A 23,240-nucleotide genomic window follows, 5' to 3' on the forward strand; every position below is an offset into this window, starting at 1 on the left:
ATGGAAAAATGCAAGTGGACTGGAGAGAATACAGAGGAGATTGGTTACTCAGTGAAAGTGGAAGTGCAGTGATGAGAAAAGATTGGAACGGAGGATGCTGAGGAGACTTGATTGTGGCTACATATTGTGAGGACCTGCATAGAGAGGACGAGAACATTTTCTTCCTGTTGAACTGTTCAATTATCAGCAACGAATATTTAGTTTAATTGTAATCACATAGAACTGATGAGGACACTGTACAGAGTGGTCTCCCATCGGCTGTGCTATTTTCTGAAGTTTTCAAAGGTTACCTATACCTGATCAGATTAATATGCAGGGGTGAGGGGAGAGATAGGAAGCAACAGTGTGTAAATTGATAAGCATCACAAAAATACAGATCCCATCTTTTATACAAAATGCGACTCACCTCTTTAAGCCTGTTTATCCTTCCTGTTAAAAAGTTTGATTACAATTGAATACCCAGTTCTTAGTCTTGGTCACACTGCAGCCACATCTCCATAATGACAGCTACATCTGGCGTGGTTCATGCTCTATAAAGCTCTCATTGCATTGGTCTTGTTAACATGTTTGGAAGGAATTCAGGGATCACAGCAAGTGCCAGAGACAAAAACAGCTGGAGGGTCCAGAGATTAGAAGTTATTTGAAAAGTGAGAGATATTACAGGGAGTCTGAAGGAGATTAGAAAGGCAAGAATAGTTTTAGGTTTTGTTTGATGTGATAAGTGAGCTGGAGCAACGATATCAATATTTTGGCTACAATAGCATTCTGGAGAGAAACTCTCCACGAAATCTGACGAAAACTTTTTTTAAGTTTGTATGCACGAAAAATAAGTGCAACGTGGACAGGGACAGGGGAATCAGGCACTTGATGTAGATTTAACCCACTCTGTGATAGGGGTGGTGAACTACCTATCGATTCGGGTTTTGAGCAATGATGCTGATCAATTCATGCCTGTTAAATCTTATTTTCAAATTGTAACATTTCAGGAGATGAGAACTGAGGATCTGTTGAGCTGACTGCTTGTCGAGAATTGATACCTGGGAGTTGTTGGCTGCGGGGAGTTATTTCTGTTGTGACTGTTTCAGTTCAGAATCACTTCAATACACAAACACAGAATAGGTAAATACATTCAGAATTGAACAACCTCCAGCGCATTAAATATTTTTTGCTTCTCACGTCCATTCCGGAAATGAGTCCAACAATGAAATTAGGAAGGTCCCAGGCTCCCTTTCCTGTCTGAACATATTCAGCTGTTCTCACCTAACCTGGAATTGAGCTCCAAAATCCGATCCTGAAGATCACAGACTCTCTCCCCATGGTGTACACAGTACAGAGTCCCACACTCAGATTAGGCAGATCCCAGGCTCGATAATGGGCCAATGCATTTGCAGCTCAAAAACACTTTTTATTCGTGTAACCAACAACCAATCGGGTAAAACACAGAATCTTCTCTCTGTGCTGACAGCTGCCAGTCTCTGCAACATCCTTTATATTCGATAAACCTGCTGAGTTCTTTGGATTTGACTGAGACAAGGTGGGGGGGGAGGGGAAATGAGGAAACTTGTGAAATCCGAGTTCATCCCTTGTGGTTGGAGGGTTCCTCTGCAATTCCTCTAATTTCTACAATACGTCCACATTTATAGCATCCTCCAAACCTGCAACCCTCCGAGTTCAAAAACCCCTTTTTCCTTATTGAGAAGGTGACAGGAATATGGGCAGATCGAGTTGCTGAAACAGGTTAGATGTAAAGCAAGGTGCGTTCTGGGTGGAGGATTTTGAGATCAAGAGCTTGCAGAAAACAGAAAAGAACACTTATAATTGTACTGCAAAAAATATTAAGAAGAGTTCCTATTGAAAACGATGTGACTTTTCTTGGAGGATTTTACTGAGATAGAGAGGTTATAAGCAGTTCGTGAAGGTGTCAGAGATTGGGCGATTTGAATAACCGAATGAAAGGTTGGAGATACATGGAGGGTTTTAACATCTGGTAAAGATTACAGGGATAGGGAGAAGCTGGAGATTTTTCCTACAGATAGGGACGGAACACATATACAGAGACTGAAGAGATTGGGAGATGTGTTGGGGCAGAAGGTGGTCATAGAATCGGGAGCGCTGGACGGACTAGAGGATGTTACACGGCTGTGTAGAAATTGCAGGAGATTATGAAGCAGCGAAAATTTGTAGGTGGCGCAGGAAGTTAAAGAGTTGAGCAGAGTTATATTTTTTGTAGATATTAGTAGACAATACGAACACTGTTATGGCAGGATATGTTATAGAGATAATGTAATTTGTCAGGGCAGGAGGGAGTCAGTGACATTGATGACTGTGGCGTCTGGAGGAGATTGAAAATATTAGGAGATATGTTTGGATTAGAGTAATTACAGAGAAAAAGAGAACGGCAAGCACTTGAGAACGATTACATGGACAGGAAGGATGGTAAGGGCTCGTGGAGTTTTCCGAGAAAGAAGATTTACATGGTCTTCATGAGTTACAGAGATAAGGGGGCGTGCATCTGCTGATGGAAAATGTAGAGATTGGACTGTATCACATGGGATCGAGGACATCACAGAGACAGGATACTATAAGAGTTGAAGGATTCTCAGCAAATCACATTGAATCACACAGAAGTCTTACGACACAGAACGATGTCATTTCGTCCATGTTTACAGCAACTCTTCAACTGAAGACATTACTGCGTAATGAACTCCTGCTTTCCTCACACACATTATATTTAGTCAACATACTCATCCACTCCCCTCTTGAATGTTTCATGCAAGCATGCAGCTGCAAACGTCCAAGTATATCCTAACTACTCTCAGAAAACTTTCTTTTCCAGGTATAAACCCCCTTCCTAGTTTCAAAGCTGCCTTACTCCAACTTTTAACACACTCACTATAAGGTGCCCACAGAAGTCTCTGGGACAAGTCTCTGTTAGGTATCAGTTGTCCCATAAGTACCTCCTGCGCTACCATCTCCCCTCTGAACCAACGGCATTCCTCCTGATTTCCAATCCGACTCTCTCTATGTGCTTCTATTGTTCCTCTCTGCAATCCAGGGAGCGTTGGGTGTGTTTCTCTTGTCTTTCTGGTTTGAGGAAACATTCCTTGACTGGACCCAAACCGTCTCCCGTTTGAAGGGAGCCCATTGTCGACTTTTCTTTTTCTGACCAACCTGGTGTTTCAAACACTCCCAGCTTCATTCTTGCCTCATTGAATGCTGCTCTCTGTCAACTAATTTTTTTCAATCTCAATAATTTCATGTCTTTCTTGATCATCATCCTGAACATTAAAATAAAATGATCGCTGTGTCCTAAAATATTCCCCTATTGACATTGGATCCACTTCCCCCACGTTTGGGCAGGGCAAATACTCATGAAGTAAGCCCTCATCGATGTCAACTAGGAATACCTGCCCCTCACTGCCCTGAAGGCACTGGAGGAGGAGCGCCTCATCTTCCGCCTAGGAGATAATGTAATTTGTCAGGGCAGGAGGGAGTCAGTGACATTGATGACTGTGGCGTCTGGAGGGATGAACTCGGATTTCACCAGTTTCCTCATTTCCCCTCCCCCCACCTTGTCTCAGTCAAATCCATTGAACTCAGCACCGCCTTCCTAACCTGCAATCTTCTTCCTGACCTCTCCGCCCCCACCCCAGTCTGACCTATCACCCTCACCTTGACCTCTTTCCACCTATCGCATTTCCGACGCCCTCCCCCAACTCCCTCCTTCCTACCTTTTATCTTAGCCTGCTGGACACACTTTCCTCATTCCTGAATAAGGGCTTATGCCCGAAACGTCGATTCTCCTGTTCCCTGACCTGCTGCGCTTTTCCAGCAACACATTTTCAGCTCAGACGTCAGTGCCCTGATACAACCAGTGTCCCAGTCTACATCTGGATTACTTCAATTTCTTATTTTTAGTCATCTAACATGTTACCAACTCTCTGCAATTGCCTTGTCGATTTGTTCTTGCCATTCTTTAAACTATTTAATGGACAACACACGATACCTCACAGGGTAATTGTGCACTTCTTGTTCTGAAGCTCAAGCCAAATGCATTGTCCTCTTGGAGAAATGCACCTTCTTTCGTTCTCATTCTCCAATGTTATTTACTATGTTCCAAGTATTCACATGCATGTAGAATACTGTGATTTCGACTTGTTCCTGACTCCATATCCACTGTTAAACATGTTGTGTTCAATTGTTAGCAGCTGCATCTCCAAGCATTTTTGTGAATCCAGGTAGTTTACTGTACTCTTCTGTGTGATTGACATAGCCCTGCCAAATTATTTTACATCCGTCCCAAATGCACTAGACAAACGCTGCATAAAGAACTTAGTGCCAGCTCTGTCACTTGCTGCCCCATCCAGCCATTTTCAGTTTCTGTTTTCCACAGAAACAGTCCCAATATTCAAGGAAACAGAAACCCTTACTTCTCCCCTTACTGCTGCAACATCTAACGATCGGACGATTTCACAACGCTCATAAGTAGTATAGGAACATGAAGAGGATACAGTCAGGATATGGGAAAGGAACGGGAAAATGCTATTGTTGTGACGTTGTGAGTGTACTGTACCTTTAAGGGAGCTGACATTTCTGGCCAACACAAAGAGTCCTGAACAAGCTAAAAATGTAACTTTGGGTCGAACTGCATGCCGCAGATGGGTTGCTATGAGAAAAAAACAAAATCAAATTCGAACAATCATTTTAAATTATGCCTCAAGATACCGAACTCCAATTAAGCTATAACTTAGTCTGTTGATAATATTAAATCCTGTCAAACGATCCGATGATTTCTGGAATAGAAACGGAACAAATTAACATTTGAGTGGGAGAACTGCCAAGCCATCAACAAGTATAGACGGCAAAAATAACAGCTCTCGGAGAGGTACTTGTCTTTAGGTTTGTGTGGCAGAACATCGAGGGTGACCTGTAGAGTGAGACTCCAGAGGAAAATATACAGAAGAAACTCACCATAGCCGACTGGTTTTGAAAGATTACGATTTTGTAAATCGTAATCGGGATGTTCACTGATTAACATTGTAGGGTGTAGACAAAAATCGAGTTTTAAGAGACAGGGATTGTAAATAGTTTTTCGTTAATCTTCTATGGTCGACGTAAAGAATGAATTTCTTAATTTTTACTTTAAACAATGACTTTTCGGATAAATCTTTGCCTCTCGAATTTGTACAGACTTCAATATGGTATAGGTCGTTTCTGTGCTGCTAGTTTAAATCAGCAGAGGGGTTTACCCAGTGTCGTGACAGATATACTGACTACGGGTATGAGCGTGACTGGAAAAGGAAACAGCATTCGGGAGGGTAGCAGAGGCTCGATTCGATTACAGAGATAGGGATAGCTGTCGAGACTGGATGAAGTTAGCAATACTGAGAGTTGGCGAGTTATAAAGTTCTCTTCAGACTGGCCAAGCTTACAGGCAGAGAGAGTAATAAGGATTGAAAGAGGAGTCAGTAACCCAGAGGACTTTAGACATTCATGGAGTGTTTTAGTGGTTGCAGGAGTTGGCAGAGTTAAGAAGATGGTTATGATGGGAAGACGTCATGGAGATAGAAAAGATTGCAGAGATTCAGTGAGGTTACAAATCGAGGGAATGTTCAAGTGGATTTTTAATGTTATGCGAATTGAGGATGTCAGGAAAGGCTGTACGGAGTGGAAGAGTCATAAAGGTATTAGTTCATAGGGATGGTAGTAGGTTAGAGGGAATATAGTTCTGCCGGACAGTATGGAGGAGTGTTGTCGGGACTGATATCATGTGCTGTAGAGTCTGGACACAGGGGCACAGATGAAGAAATTGGTAAGTGCTGGAGGATGTTACAAGGACCGGGTGGACCTTTGAGACTGGAGAAGATGGCAGAGATTAGGATTTGATATTACTTTGGCGATTGTGACCATAATTCTGGATATTTTGAAGTTACTATGAAAGGAGATAAGGATTGTGTAGATATGAAGCATCTAAATTTGGCGAAGGCCACTTATCATAGATGATCAGAATTTCTCAACATTAAAAATTTCCGTAGTCATGATTAGACAAATATAGATGCAGATAAATTTACATTTGAGTCTACAATCGGAAAGTGGGAGTAAATTAAAGTGATCACAGTGAGAATTCAGGGCTAGTGTGTCCCGTGAAGGATGAATGACAATGGGAGCACGTCCTGGGAATACCGATCAAGTGATACCGTGAATTTGGTAAAGAAAGTGCAATATAAACAGGCGAAACCTGTTAAAAATACTGAATGTTGAAAGGGATTCATTCAAAATGATGGCTCAGCAATATTTTGAAATATCCTTCCCAGATAACATTAAAGAAAAAACAGAAGGTATTTTATGCACATGGTTAGTGTAAGAGGATTCCCAGCTAAAGAGTGGCTCCTTTTAGAAAGCAAAGAGACGAACTGTGCATGGAGCCAGAGAAAGTAGGTGACGTTTTAAATGAATACTTCTCACCTGTATTCACACGGGAGAGACATGGCAGCCAGGAATTTCATTTAGGATGGTGACGTTCTAGATCATGTTACGATCAATAAAGAAGAGTTGCTAAATGTTCTCGCAGCCATAAAGTTGGAGACATTTCCTGTGCCGAACGAAATATATCCCAGGTTTCTATGGGAGGTATGAGAGGAAATTGCAAGGGCCAAGGCGGAACTATTTAGTACTTTGCTGGCCACGGGTGACGTGCTGAATGACTGGATGATAGCTAATGTGTTCTCCTGTTCAAGAAGGACAGTAGGGATAGTCCAGGAAATTACAAAACAGGTAGTCTGATATCAGTGGTAGGGAAATTACTGGAAACGATTCTGGCGAGCCAAATGAATCAATAGTCCGAAAGGCCGGAATCAGTGAGGGACTTAATAGAGAAATATCCTCTCTGATGAATTCAGTTGCGTTTTTTGAAATTGTATTCAAAACTATTGATGAAGGCAATGCAGATGATGTTGTTTGCATGGACTTCAGTTAGGTCCTTGACAAGGTCCTACATAGAAGGCTGGTCCAAAAGGGATAAGCCCACGGGATCCAAGGCAATGTGGAAAATTGGATCCAAACTTGATGAACAGACGTTTATGCTAATTGAAATTCTTTCAACAGTGGGTGTACCACAGGGGCCTGTGCAGGAAACATTCCGGTTTATTATGTACATTAATAACTTTGAATTGACAGCAGAAGTTATCGTTACTAGGTTTGCAGATGATGTGAAAGGTAAGGCTTTTGCCCATAATGAAGCCGGCGATCTCAGGCATTTGCTTGATGTAGATCAGTTGACAAATTGAGCCGAGTAATGGCAGATGGACATACATAATGAACGATTGGTCCATGTGGAGTACTGAAGAACACAGGGACACTGAAGGACATGTCCATAGATCCCTGTAGGTGTCTACTCAGGTGGAAAGAGTGAAAGAACACCGATTCTCAGGGTGGGACGGGAACTCATACATTAGGACAGAGAATTCCAAAGCCAGTCTAGAGGATTTAAACTCGTCTGGCAGGGTGTTGAACTTTTAATAGTTGTAATCAAGACAAAGGAGGCAAATGTCAGGTATTGCCAGCTAGATCAAGTGAATTCATCGAGCAGCATAGCGGCTGTAAAAATACCCATCAGGTGGAAAATTTCTTTTTAGATTTTTTGAGATTGCCTACACTGTGGAAATAGGCCCTTCAGCTGAACAAGTCCACACTGAACCTCTGCGTCTGAATGGAGACAAGGGTTACAGTGAAGGAGTAAGTGTGAGGGGCATCAGGCTGACGATGTCGGAGGGACTGTGAAAGGGTTATGAAGACAGTGATTAAATACGTGTGAACGTGTCAGAATGACAGTGGTAGAGTGAGCGTGGGCGGGTCAGGGTGACATTGCCCGAGGGACTGTGAGGCGGTCAGGGAGACAATGATGGTTTGACTAAACGGGGCCAGTGTGACAATGAAGGAGTGAGTTTGAGTGAGTCAGGGTGATGATGATGGAGTGAGTTTGAGGACATCAGGGAGATGGTGATGGAGTGAGTATGTGGGGTGTCAGTGTGACGACGACAGAATGAGCATGAGGGTATGAGGGTGACGATGGCGGAGTTCGTGTGAGAGGGTCATGGTGCTTGTTATGGAGTGAGGATGAGCTGGTCATGTTAATTATGACGATGTGAGTGCGAGGTGGTTAGTGTCACAGTGATGAAGTGATGTTGAGGGGGATATGGTGACGATCATGAAGTGAGTGTGAGGGGTTCAGTGTAACAGCCTGGCTGTAGGTGGTTTAGGGTGATGGTGTTGGAGTGATTGTGAGGCGTTCAGGGTGTTAGTGCTGGAATCAATGTGATTGGGTCAGGGTGACCATGACGGATGATTGTAAGTTCTTCAGGTTGTCAGGGTATCAGTTATGGAGTGAGTGTCAGGGTCAGGTTGATGGTGTTATAGTGAGTGTCGAAGGTGTCAGTGTGTCAATGGTGGAATGAGTGTGAATGGATCCGAGTGACGGAGTGAGTGTAAGCGGGTCAGGCTGACAGAGTGAGTATGAGGGCATCACAATCACGGAGATGGAGCATGTGTGTATGTGATCAGGATGCCAATGACTGAGTGTATGTGTGAGTGTCATGGTGATGGTGATGGAGTGATTGTGACGGAGGTCAGTGTAACGGTGACGGAGTGAGTGTGAGGGTATCACAGTAATATTGTGCAAGTGACTGTGATGGCGTTAATGTGACAGTGAAAGAATGAGTGTGAGAGGTAAAAGTGACCATGAGCTATTGAGTGTTATGGGGCTAGTGTGACCGTGATGCATTGAGTGTGAAGGTGTCAGGGTGATAGTGATGGAGTGAATGTCGGGAGTCATGATGATAAATTGAGTGTGAAGGTTTCAGTGTGTCTGTGCTGGAGCGAGTATGAGTGGGTCAGCATGATTGTGACGGAGTGAATGTGAGGTAGTTAGGTTGATGGTGAGCTAGTGCGTTTGATGGGGTAAGTGTGATGGTCACGGAGTGAGTGTGAGGGGTCAGGGTGACACTGACAGAGTGAGTGATTAAGGCAGGGTGACAGTGACTGAATGAGTGTGATTAGTCAGGGCTTTGGAGAGAGTGTGAGGAGTCATTAGAGTGACCGTGAGGAAATGAGTGTGAGGGGGCCAGGGTGACAGTGATGGACTGAGTGCCAGGGCTATGCTGACGGAGTGAGTGTGAGTTGTCATTTTGACCGTGCTTAGTGAGTGTGAGTGGTCAGACTGAAGTTGAGCAAGTGTGTGTGATGGAGTTAGTGGGACACAGTGAGAGCGAGTAAGTCAGGTACACTGTGATGGTATGAGTGTGAGGGTGTCAGGGTGATGGTGACGGAATGAGAGTGAGGGTGCCAGGGTAACAGAGTGAGTTTGAGTAGGTCAGGGTGACAGTGATGGTGCGATGTGATGGCATTAATGTAATGAAGATAAAATGAGTGTGAGGTGGTCAGGGTGACACTGACAGAGTGAGGGTGAGTAAGTCAGGGTGACGGTGATCGTGCGAGTATGAGGGGATCGTGGTAATGCTGATGCTGTTGTTGTTTAATTGTCTTAAACCAGGAAACCCCCGCTGTCCAACTGAGAATTCTGCATGATTTCCGTCATATTCCCTGTTGCATGAGCCATCTGGAAATAAAACCTTTCTTATTAGCATCAGCTGGAAGCTCAGATTGCAAACAGGACCTAAGTTTCGCAAACATCTTAACCTCCATTACACAATCATGGTGATCGCCGTCATACTCCAGTGAGACATATTCTGCTATGTTCAGTGTAGTATATTTCTGTATAGTTATGTCCAGTAAAGTCAGTAACAGCGGATATGCTCATATCCAAGCTGCTGTTAACATAAAATGGCCTTTATCCACTAGCCCCGTTGTGGTGAGTATGAAGAACTACAGGATAACCTGTTGTTATGGTGGACGCTTTCTCAAACATATAATGTGATACTGTCACACCTTGGTAGCAAGAAGGGTATCCCTGAGCCGAGTCATCCAGTTTGGAACTGTAATATGCTTTTCGCCTATATGAGCACTGCAGCACCATAACCGTGCTGTCTATTGAATACATAGAGGTGAAAAATCTTTTCGTAATTGGGTAAGGTCAAAACTGACGCCGATTGCAGTGCTTGCTGAAGGATGTTGAAAGCCGTCTCAGCTTCCCCATCCCAAAATTGAACACTTATTAGGTTAGCATGTCCTGCCTCATTTATGATTTTTCCATACGGGTACCATATTGTCAGAATATTCTGAAATCCAATCCAAACTGAATTCTGCCATTCTCAAAAATGTCATCGTCTGACTTACTCCCACAGGTTTGTCGGCTCCAACTAACACCTCGATCTGATTTGGAAATATCCGCTTAAATTGAACCCAACCCAAATAGTCAACGTAATGTTTGAAATATTGCAGCGTTTCTCTTGAGACCTTGTGCCCCCAATGTGCTACATTTTCCAGCAGAAAGGTAGTAATGCCTTCGATTTCTCCTGACAGTCCGAGCAGACCAGTAGATCATCAATATATTAGGTTCACAGAACGTCTAATGAGACTGCTTCAATGTCCGCCTTCAACACTTGATTAAACACATGCAGTGAGTGCTTAAATCCCTGCAACATTTTAGTGTTAATGTATTGGGCACCTCTATAAGTAGATGCAAGCAAGGAGCAGCAAAGATCCGCCAGCAGAATACTGAAAAAAAGCAGAACATAAACCAATTACTGAAACCCAAGCAGCATGGAGTGGGACATTGGCCAACAGTGTCTGCGGGTTGGGAAAAACTGCTGGCCAGTCTTCCACAACCTCATTCACGACTCTCAGATCATGCACAAGTGTCTATTTAGAACTATCCGCTTTAAACCCTGGCAAAAGGGGAGTGTTACAAGGTCTGTTCATTTCCCTGAGTACCCCTGCGTCAAGCAGCCCCTTTATTGTAGACATTATTCCGTCCTCTGCCTTTGGTTTTAAGGGATACAATGGTCGTTGCTGTGAAAGAATCATTCGATGTTTCACAGGAAATGTGGAAAAATCTTCACGAACTTAAACTTTAACCTTGTAAATTCAAAGCTGTGAGAGCCAGCAAAACGTCTTTCCTGACTCCCCACAACCTCTTTGTTCTCCTCTTGTTTATGCAATTGTTGTTCCCGCGGTAACCGGGTAACATTAGTTTTGCAAATCATGCTGGCTTTTTTTGTCTTTCTAAACTAATCATCGTCTGCCACATTGATTCCCTCCATCCCAATTAACTTATCACATTACAACACCATCATCTTCAACATTAGCTCGTCCTCCAGTGATTTAACTAGCCTATCACAATGCACTACCATTATCTGTTACTGGTGCCGTGTAGCATGATCCCAGGCATACATTGTAATACTAAGTTAACTACTTAATTGCCAGAGTAACGTTCATATATTGCCTTTGAGACCAACGGGTTTCACGCAGAGAAAGAATATAAGGAGGCACTTCGTACAAAAGCCAAATCGATCGACAGAACCCCAAAAGCAGACAATAATAATTTCCAGCGTCCAAACTTCAAAGTATTATCCCTCTGCACCTAGAGTCAAAGGCAAAAAAACCCGTCCCACAATAACTGGGACAGGTAAAGAAAGACCCGAAGACAGTGCAACATCTAAACACACATACAACAAGGCGTCTCCATCCGAACAAGGCTTCAGCACCACAGCGGAAGTCAGATCTTTGATGCAGAGCGGGGAACCCACAGCGAAAAAGTTTGCAGGCCCAGAGTCCACTGGAACATGCGGGAACTGCCGCGCAGCAAGACACATTAAAAAAGACTTAACAAGAGGAAGAGCACAACAAACGACAAAGGCAACAACACGCAATACAAAACCTGCAATAATCCAAATGGTAGTGCGCAAGTCCCTGACCTACCCAAAACACCAGTCAATCAGCCAAAAACCCGATGGCTGAACCCCACAATCACCTTAATCTCCTCCCCTACATTCTGCCGCTTACCTGTCGGCTGAATGAATGATCATTCCGGGCTAATATTAATGGGAATAAAGTACAGTATTGCTCCACAAACAGTACACAGACCCCCACATTTCTCAGCCAACAACCTGTCCAAGACTGATTAGTCCACCACTGGTCTCATCCAATCGCTCACCCAGCATAGTGAGGGCATCATCAGAGTAATTAATGAATCACTGCTGATGGTAATAGATATAACTAATCCACTCAGCGTTCTTGCTTACAATAATGGCAGTGATTAGCAAACTCCCAGTCGCCAGCAATCACATCCCTGGCCTTGAACACATTGGGGACACCCCTTGGCTAACCTATATGAAAAACTTATATTGCCGGATCAGAGACATCTCCCGTTTAGGGTGTTGCAAATTCGGTTGTGGTAGGGAGTTGGCACGACCAAGCGAGATCCATCACGTTCGCCAAATCGAAGGACCCCAAGTCAGCACAGGAGCAGAAAGGTTCAGCACTGCGGAAGGGGAATCATTGACCTCGCCGAAACCCGTCGTCAGAAATAGGAGGTGTCAGTGTACGGCGCTGTGTTGTTCCTCGGGACACCTGTGCAGGCTCAATGGGTCAAATGGCCTCGATCTGCACTGTGAGGATTCTATTATTCTATCAGTTTAAGTATATTATTAATAGTATCATCACTATTATTATGTTTACTACGATGCTGCTGATGTTGATGTCGGTACTGACATCTTGGAGATGACGATTTTGGATGTACTCTTATACAGACTTACAGTGAGACCTGCAGTGTTATAACATGGTTTGCAATACTTACGTTTACGTCTTATTTATTTGTGTTTTTCCTCTGTTGTAACGTTGAAGTATGTTTTGCTGAAAGCATCGTTGCAGAAGAATTAAATCATATCTGGACCACATTGCTTTTGAAAATTGAAACAGTTCACATTTGTGCCATCTGCATAATATACCTTGGAATAAGAGTGTTTTGAGTCATTTGTGGTCTGGTCTGCTCTTGTCCGCAATAGTAGAAATGAGGAATAAACGTGTGCCTTGAGACAAAGGATTTTACGCATACTCACTTGACTGGAGTAGACTTCCAGGGAACGTTGGGTTTTGATGCATCTCTCTGCCATTGGAAGTAGTTTAAATATAGGATGGAATAGACTTGCTTGAACAACCGACTCTAAGGCATTCAATTTAAATCTCGACATATTTTTGCAATTAACCGGAAGAGCTTGTTCATCAGTTCAATCTCTCTGTCTGCACCTTGCTCCACAACATCTCAGCTATTCGAAATAGAATGTTTTGCATGAGAACCGTTCCTCTTTGCATTCTTCATTATACAACACACGTGGACTTCATCTAAGTTAGTCAAAATGTCAAAGGGTTCATGTCACAATACATGCGACTCACAGTAGTTTCCCAAGAAAGAAAAATAATCTAGGCTGTGTAGTTGAGTAGAGCATGATGTACAGTGCGTGCAATGTGATATTACCTGAGGAAGTGAAACACAGGCAGCGTGCACTAGATCAATCTGGTGCTGCAGAGCCCCTACAGTTTTCGCCCATCTCATACAGTCACCCTGTCCTCCTCACCACAAAAGGGACCATCTGACGGGAGAAGTTTTCGGATTTAATCTCAATGCCATTGGTTCAATATATTTACAGATGTTTCATTCCATAAAAATCTAATTTTGCTGCAAGAGTCAGTCTGAGACGTTTCGATTGACTGAAGTATATGTTAACGATTCATGTTTGCTCGGATCCGGCTGTGTGTATAGTTACTGTTCTAATTCGCATTCACAGTGAAATAACAAGGTTTGGCGAACACTTACCGTTGGCTTCTATTCAAAGTTAACTATATATCTGACACAGAATTAGAATTGTCAGTTACATAAAGATAATCGTTATTTTGAGGAACGGGACGGACTAAGGGAGTGTTTCTTTTTTTAGAGTTGTGACTTCAGATAAAATCTCAAATTGGATTACCGTTTTACTGGATTTTTCCATCAAATTCAGCACTGGATTTAGTGTACGGTTTTAATCAGTGTTAAGTCTGGCATTAGGGACAAGTTAGGTCATCAGTTACAATCAGGACATTAATTTAAATTACTGGTGGGGTTCTGTTATAATGGATTAACATTTAAACAATAGCACATAGTTATTCCTAAAGTGAGGTTAATGTTCAGCATGTAACTGGACCTTTTCTTTGTGTTATTTCGTGGTTGTCTCATTTGAGACTTAACATTTGATTCTGAGCAAAGTCATCGATAGTTTTCATGTTATATGAAGTGTGGCGCGATAATTTATGAAAGGGAGAGATACTGCCTAGGTCATTATGACTGAAGGAAACTATGTATCCTGAATGGTTGTACTTTAACGAAAATAAGTGTTGGGTAGAATGGTGTATGAAAAGTTGACAACAAACCTTTCCAAATGCAATTCATAGAAGAACATTGAAATAAAGAAGAGTGAAGAATACTCTGACATAAAATTTCTGCTTTGTCCAGATGTGGAATAGGTGCCAGAAGAGTGGAATTTTGCTATTGCCTTGTTGAAGAAAGGTTGTAATCTTTAGACCAGAAATTACAGACAGGATAGTTTAACAAACTCGCGAAATTTATACTTGTCAGAACTCAGGGACGAATTGTTATTCATATGAAAAAAGGGCACCTTTGTTACAAAGAGATTACGCGCGTTTTCAAAATGGATTTCGTGTAGAACAACATTACTGGTGTTTTTATTTGGAAGATCTAACAGAAACCGAGATGAGTGTTGACATGTCACACCACCACGTTTGAATGATTAGAGGAGGTATTTACCATGCATTTAATTAAGAATGAACTATTTCAATATATGCAGCATTCCATTTAAAAAAAAAACTACCAAAGAAGAAACTCTCTGAGCCTTTTGATGTTAGGAAGGAAGATCTTCCTGTCTGAGTCCTCATTTTAGCAACAGGGAACTCGACGATTTGGCTCCAGAAAACAGATAAAGTGACCAACTCAATAAAAGCTGTTGCAAAGTTCTTCTGGATCTGTATAAACTTAAACCCACCTCATTTCTCATCTAACTGATTTGAAAAATTATCCAGGGAGAACTCAAAATTGTTTAACGACTGCCCGTCTGAAGGAGAACATTCTGCACCACTGGGAGAATATCCTTCTGTAAGATTAACACAACCGAACACATCTCTTGAAGGTACAGTATTATCAAATTATTGTAAGCAGTGTAAATGAGAGGGTTGGCCGATGAGGAACGAGTAAGAAAAAGTCTGCGACTTGTGGAATATAAAAAAGAATAACGTACACTGTCTTTCGAATCTGTCGCATTCTTGAATGCATGAACAATATTGGAAGGAAAATCATGAACTAGGGCCCAGAGACCTAGTTTGCGCGCTCAGCAAATATGGGTTGAAGGCATCATAAGCTACTTTATTTTGAGTGTTCTTGCATTTATCCTCAGACACTTGAAATACGAAGCTAAATCACCTAATCTGCACATCTTAGTAGTGTGGGAGGAAACTAGAGTGTCCGGACAAAACCAGCGCAGACTCGGAATGAATGCATGAATTCCACCCAGGTGGTTACCCGAATTTGGAATTGAACCCAGGTCCCTGATGTTGCGAAGAAACGGTGCAAATCACTAAGCCAGCGTGCTGCCTCAAAGTTTTCGTGTAACTGTCGAACCTTTCGAGCTGACTTGCATGTGAATCAAAAGCCTGTGTTGAACATTTGATTCCAGTAGTAGCATGATTCATTGAGCATCTTTCAATGAAAGTTTTAATTAGTGTAGGTTCCTAACCAAAGCAGACGAGCTACCCCAGTGTCAACGTGTTTACTGGGAGCAATCCAAAGTAAAATTACACTGAGTGTGGTGTTACTGGGAATATCTTTCCCCGTGGAACTGTATTGCACATGGATCAGAAGCCTGAGGGAACACTGGATTCCAGTAGGATGATGATTCATTGAGCATGTGAGTTTTGTTGATTCAAACAAAACTTGTTGGTGGAGCTAGTGAGGCATTTGCATCACTATTAGTGGAAATATCCGGTGCATATGAGGAGGTGAGGAAAGCCATCTTAAGTGTATATGAGCTTATGCCAGAAGCCTGGAGATAACGTTTCAGGAATCTAACGATGTTCCCTGGTCAAACTTACATTGAGTTTGAAAGGTTCAGCAAAGTTATTTTGATAGGTGGATAGGAGCATTACAGAAATAGCAAACCTATAATATTCTTAGACAGATGATTTTATTGGAGGAATTTAAAATTTCACTTGTTGAGACAGTGAGAACTCACGTGGAAGAGCAGAGAGGTAAAACGGCAAGATTAGCAGCTGAAATGCCTGATAATTATGAATTGACCAATAAATCAAAGATTGGCTTCAAGATCAATTTCATTCCTTGAGGGGTAGAAATTGTGGAAAAGAGAAATCCTCACACAGAAAGGAAAAGGTGGATCTTGGTGAATATCATAAGGATAACGTACTACATTTTAAAATGGAAACCCTCGAAGTGGACAGAGAAGTTTTTTTTTAATCCCAGTGTTTTCTCGGCAATCGAGGAGGCCACATGAAATCCTAGTCTTGGTGGTTCAGGAAAAGAACTGGGAAGACATATGTAGGGAAACATGATAAGCGAAGGAATGTTGGTGCAATGGTAATGGAAAGCACAGCGGAGGCCAGAAAGCTCCAGCAGAACGTGCAACCCTGTCTGAGGCTGGCCAATGATGAAGTACCAGATCTTGTTAAACCATAAACTGCGAAGATCAAGTTTACTCGCGTAGGCCAAGATCAACAGGTAAAAAGTTTAAAATATTAATAGATACAGGATACTGTCATTCTTTGATGTTCAGAGATAAGGAAAATTGTACTTAAGAATGACTATTGCCAGAAAAAGTGCGAGTGGAGGGAATTCTCGCTATGTGAAGAAGCGCTCCATTATGTCTAGTAAGGTTAGGGTGTGCAGTGAATAATGGAGAAGGCATGGTCGGTGTACTGGAAAATCTCTCAGCTTCAGGAACACAATTTGTCCTCACTAATTCCATAGCTGGTTCACAGGTGTTGCAGTGCTGTCTAATGTGCTTGAAACATCAGTGGAAACTCAGTCAACTGAATTATTGCAGGTCACATATCCTGGGATATTTCCCGACTGTGTGGTAACGAGGTCACAAAGTCACCAGTTGAAACAGGACAGATCAAAGAACATTGATTAGAAGGTTGAAGTGGAATTAACAGAGACCTTGTTTGATCACATGTTTCAGACAAACCAGGAGCAGATAAATGTCAAAGTAAGCATCTTTAGCTCAGCTAAATTAAAAGAGTTAAAGCAGAATGTTGAAAACCTAAAGGGATTGCAGAAAAAGGCATGCATACAACAAATAATCTGAATGTATCCCGAATGCTACAATCTTAAAAATTATGTCTTAGTTAAGGAAAGGAAGACCTCCACATATTTAGGCAGATGAGATATGGGCAGAAGTTCATCAAGTGGTATTGCCAGTCGGTTATAGAAAGGAGGTGTTTTGGGTGGCGTCTGAACTACCAGTAAGGAGTTATTTAAGAGTGAGACAAGTTCAAGTTAAAATTCAAAAGCATTTTGTTTTGCCTTGAAATGCACAAGGTTGTAATTGAAACTTGGGGACATGTCATACATATCAGGTAATTGAAAAATCACTGGCAAAAATAAAACTTTCACCCTGCATATCTCTTCCTGCATTTGACGAACTTTTCTTTCTGAGATTCTTATTTGATTGCATTGGATCGCTTCACAAAAAAGTCGGAATCAATATTATTTAGCAGTATTGATTGTGTCTACTAGATGTTCAGATTTGGCCAGCGAGAGTTCGCGCATATCAGAGCATCCAATGAAATTGGAAGCAGACAAGAAATCAAAACCCACTATATTGCGATCGGAGATAAGGTTGTAGTGTCACTTCCAATGATAGGTGAACCTTTGAAAGCAAGATTGAGTTGAACTTGAGTTGAAATTGAGTAATGTGAGCGATTTGAAAAGGACTCCAGACAGCGAGACATTTCACAGAGTGTGTCAAAATTCAAAATGCTCAAAATGTATTTTGACAGGGAAGGAAACCCAAAGGACACTGTGTTATTGGTTAGAACACAGAGGGAGGAACCAAGTTCAGAAGATTTTCAACTGGATATTCCTCAAATTAATTTGGACAATGGAGAAGTTGTCAAAAATTGGGATAAGCTATTGAGTTACCATCCAGAGAATACGCGAAATGACCCGAAAGACCTATTACTAACACATGGGGAGATGTGTGCCAATAAGCTGTGTAGTACTGAACTTAATCATGCATGATTTTGATAGAGAAGATGCTGCTCCGACGAAGAAACATCTTTATTGCAAACACTCTCTAAACTTGCCACAGGTTCAAGAGGAAATTGAACACATGCTGTAAGACGATATAATTGAAGTGGGTTACAGTGACTGGTTCACACTCATAGTAATGGTGCCAAAACGAGATAGTACTCAACTGTCATGTGTGGACTATTGCAAAGTCATTGCCGTTAAAGAGACAGGTGCAAATCTGATTGTGGGAAAAGCAAATTATATTTCTCAGTAGGGCTTACTCAAACGATACTGACAACTAATTATTTTCCAAAAGTGCAAAGTCAATATTCAGCTTTTGTATTGCTGAATGGAGTGTATCATTTTAAGGTCATGCCACTTGGTATCAAAAATGCGGCCGGAAAAATGGGACATTTCCAATATGTATCAGAATTATTCGATTCACTTCATAAGGCAGGCTTGCATTTAACAGCGTGACAGCTGTGATAATCACTGTCCCGGTATTAGCCACAACTAATTACGCAAAGCCATTCGAGGTGGCTATCGATGCGAGTGACATTGTGTCTGTGCTGTGCTCTTACAGGAAGATGACGATTACATAGAAAGAGCTGTTAGTTATTTCTCCAGGAAACTGAACATTCAACCGGAGAAATATTCGAAAGATGAGAAGGAGAGTTTGAGCTTTGTGTTGCTTTTACAACATTTCAATATTTATGTTCCCAATAATTTATCTGAGACAATTATCGACAATAAAGTTTGTGGAGAAATTTGAGGACAAAATTCCAAATTGTTGAGATGAATCTTGTTGGTACAGCAATTTAATTTGAAATTTGTGCAAGGAGGAGGTCAAGAAAACATTATTGCTGATGCATTGTCGAGACTTGAAAGTGAAACGGCGGTGTTCACTTGCAGAAGTAAAACAGATTGAAGCAGAACGTACTAATGCATATTTGGTTGATTATAGTCAATGTAACATTTCTTTGTGTTATTGTGTAATAACAATTTAAAATTAAATGGTTTCAAACTGAAACCATGTTTTGATATTGACTTTTCAAAATTAAAGCAGGGAAGAGGTGTAACGATGCTGCTCCTTGAACAAGGCTACGTTGTCTTTTTTTTTTACTTTTTCAGAGAGGTTCGTAAACCAGAAATTCCGAAAAGTCTGAACTTGAAGGGTTTTAATGCCAGTTTGCTAATTGATACCGCCTTGGGCAATAGTCTTTCAAGTTTAAGAAAAAGCTGGTACATTGAAAAGGGTTTGGGCAGTTATCCCAGTACATCCTACCTCTGGGCTGGTCTAGTTTTAGCAGTCTGGCTGTTTACTGAAAACAGGCAGCCGGTTGTGAGGCTGTCTGCCCAATAAGCAGCGACATGGAAGGTGCTCTCTGCTGAATCTCTCTGTCATCACTCACTCTCTCTCCTGTAAGATCTTGTGTTCGTTTTAGCTTTTGTGCAAAGGGGTGTTTTTGGGATTGTTGCACGTGTTGGGAACAGCATCTTTAATTTGAGATAGTCTGCTGCGTTTTCGGATAGGTGGTTATTTTATATTGTGCTCCCTTTGTTCGGGTTGCATTTGGTAATCTTGCAAATATATTCTGTTTAGTTTAGAAATCAGTGATTTGAATACGTCACTCTGAACATAGAACATAGAACATAGAAGAATACAGCGCAGTACAGGCCCTTTGGCCCTCGATGTTGCGCCGATCCAAGCCCACCTAACCAAGACTAACCCATTATCCTCCATACACCTATCCAATGCCCGCTTAAATGCCCATAAAGAGGGACAGTCCACCACTGGTACTGGCAGGGCATTCCATGAACTTACGACTCGCTGAGTGAAGAACCTACCCCTAACTTCAGTCCTATTTCTACCCCCCTTAATTTAAAGCTATGCCCCCTTGTAATACCCGACTCCATACGCGGGAAAAGGTTCACACTGTCAACCCTATCTAACCCCCTAATCATCTTGTACACCTCAATCAAGTCACCCCTAAACCTTCTTTTCTCTAATGAAAACAGCCCCAAGTGTCTCAGTCTTTCCTCATACGATCTTCCTTCCATACCAGGCAACATCCTGGTAAACCTCCTCTGCACCCGTTCCAGTGCCTCCACATCCTTCCTATAGTATGGCGACCAAAACTGCACACAATATTCCAGATGCGGCCGCACCAGAGTCTTATACAACTGCATCATGACCTCAGGACTCCGGAACTCAATTCCTCTACCAATAAAAGCCAGTACGCCATATGCCTTCCTCACCGCACTATTTACCTGGGCGGCAACTTTCAGAGATCTGTGTACATGGACACCAAGATCCCTCTGCTCATCCACACTACCAAGTATCCGACCATTAGCCCAGTACCCCATCTTTTTGTTATTCTTCCCAAAGTGAATCACCTCACACGAAGCTACATTGAATTCCATTTGTCATCTTTCTGCCCAGCTCTGCAGCTTCTCTATATCCTGCTGTAACCTGCCACATCCTTCCTCACTGTCAACAACTCCTCCGACTTTCGTATCATCCGCAAACTTGCTCACCCAACCTTCTAACCCCTCTTCCAGGTCATTTATAAAAATGACAAACAGCAATGGTCCCAAAACAGATCCTTGCGGAACACCGCTAGTGACGGCACTCCATGAAGAAACTTTGCCATCAACTACTACCCTCTGTCTTCTTCCATCCAGCCAATTCCTAATCCAAACCTCCAACTCACCCTCAATGCCATATCTCCGTATTTTCTGCAGTAGTCTACCATGGGGAACCTTATCAAACGCCTTACTAAAATCCATATATACCACATCTACCGCTTTCCCCTCATCAACCTCCTTCGTCACCTTTTCAAAGATTTCAATAAGGTTTGTGAGGCACGACCTGCCCTTCACAAAACCATGCTGACTATCCTTGATCACATTATTCCTATCCAGATGTGCATAAATCCTATCCCTTACAATTCTCTCTAAGACTTTGCCCACAACAGAAGTGAGACTCACCGGCCTATAGTTACTAGGGTTATCCCTACTCCCCTTTTTGAACAAGGGAACCACATTTGCTATCCTCCAGTCTTCTGGCACTACTCCTGTAGACAAAGAGGACATAAAAATCATGGCCAATGGCTCTGCAATCTCCTCCCTTGCTTCCCAGAGAATCCTAGGATAAATGCCATCAGGCCCAGGGGACTTATCTATTTTCACCTTTTCCAGGATTTCCAACACCTCTTCTCTACATACCTCAAAGCCATCCATTCTACTTATTTGTGACTCAGTATTCACATCGACGACAATGCCCTGTTCCTGAGTAAATACTGAAGAAAAGTATTCATTCAGTGTCTCCCCAATCTCCTCCGCCTCCACACGCAACTTCCCACTACTATCCTTGACTGGACCTATTCCTACCCTAGTCATTCTTTTATTCCTAACATACCTATAGAAAGCCTTAGGGTTTCTCCGTGCGCCTCCGAATTCTTCCAGATATGGAGAGGAAAGACTAGTAAAGATAATTCTGAATCGGACCAAGACTAAGATGGGAGATGTTACGGAGGACTTTAACATTGTAAATATTGTCTTGAACGACGATAGTTCGAGTACTTTAGATGTGTCAGTTGTTTTCTTTCAACGTGTGCAGTGTGGTTTACTGACACAGTATGTAGACAAGCCAACAAGGAGCGAGGCCACATTGGATTTTGTACTCGGTAATACACCTGGCATTAGATTTGGAGGTAGATGATCACTTTGATGACAGTGACGACAATCTGGTTTGTTTACTTTAGCAATGGAAATGGATCGGTATATACCGCCGCACAAGAGTTATTTCTGGGGGAAAGACAATTATGATGTCATTTGGCAAGATTTAGGACGCACAGTTTGTGGAAGAAAACTGCACGGGATGGGCACAATTGAAATGTGGGCGTTAACCAAGCATCAGCTACTGCGTGCCCATAATAGGTATGCATCAGTCAGGCAGGGAGGAAGTGAACGACCGAGGGATTCGTGGTTTACTAAAGAAGTTGATTCTCTCGTCAAGAGGAAGAAGAAGGCTTATGTTAGGATGAGACGTGAAGGCACATTTAGTGCGTTTGAGAATTACAAGTTAGCCAGGAAAGACCTAAAGAGAGAGCTAAGAAGTACCAGGAGTGGAGATGAGAAGTCATTTGCGGGTAGGATCACGGAATATACGAAAGCTTTTCATCGATACATCAAGAATAACGAATGATGAGAGAAAGATTAGGGCTAATAAAGGATGGTAGTAGGAAATTGTGCATGAAGTCCGAGAACATGGGCAAGCACCTAATGCATATTTTTCATCAGTATTCACACTTGAAAAATACGATGTTGTCGAGAAGAGTACTGGGATACAGGCTACGAGACGAGACGAAATTGACGTTCGCAAGGAGAAGATGTTAGCAATTCTTGAAAGTTTAAAAATAGATAAGTTCCCTGGGCTGGATGAGATTTATCCTAGTATTCTCTGGGAAGCCATTTGGCTTTGATCTACATATCGTCTTTATCTACAGGCATAGTGTCAGTAGACTGGCGGATAGTAAATGTTGTTCCAGTGTGAAGTATAGTAGAGCCAGGCCGAGTTATTATAGATGACTGAGGGTACTTCGTTTGTAGGTAAAGGTTTGAGAAAGGCTTTAAGAAATAGGATGTATAATCGTTGAGAGAATCGTTTATAATCGTCAAGTTGATGAGGATTAGTCAACATGATTTTGCCTCGTTGCTCACAAACATATTGAGTTATTTAAGTTGGTAACAAAACAGGTGGATGAGAGTAAAGTTGTTGATGTGATTAATGGATTTCAGTACGGTGTTTGATAAAAAATACCCGCAGTAGACTATTGCACAATTTACAGAGGCTTGTGTTGAGAGTGAATTAGCTGTTGCATCAAACATTGGCTAGCTGATAGAAGGTAGAGGGTGGTGGTTGATGGGAAATGTTCATCAGTCAAGTTCAGTTGCTAGTGGGGTACCACAAGGATCTGGTTTGGGACCA

The sequence above is a fragment of the Chiloscyllium plagiosum genome, unplaced genomic scaffold (assembly GCF_037043375.1).
Source record: "Chiloscyllium plagiosum isolate Xiang-an unplaced genomic scaffold, Cpla_swu_hap1 HiC_scaffold_39, whole genome shotgun sequence".
In the NCBI taxonomy this organism is placed as follows: Eukaryota; Metazoa; Chordata; class Chondrichthyes; order Orectolobiformes; family Hemiscylliidae; genus Chiloscyllium; species Chiloscyllium plagiosum.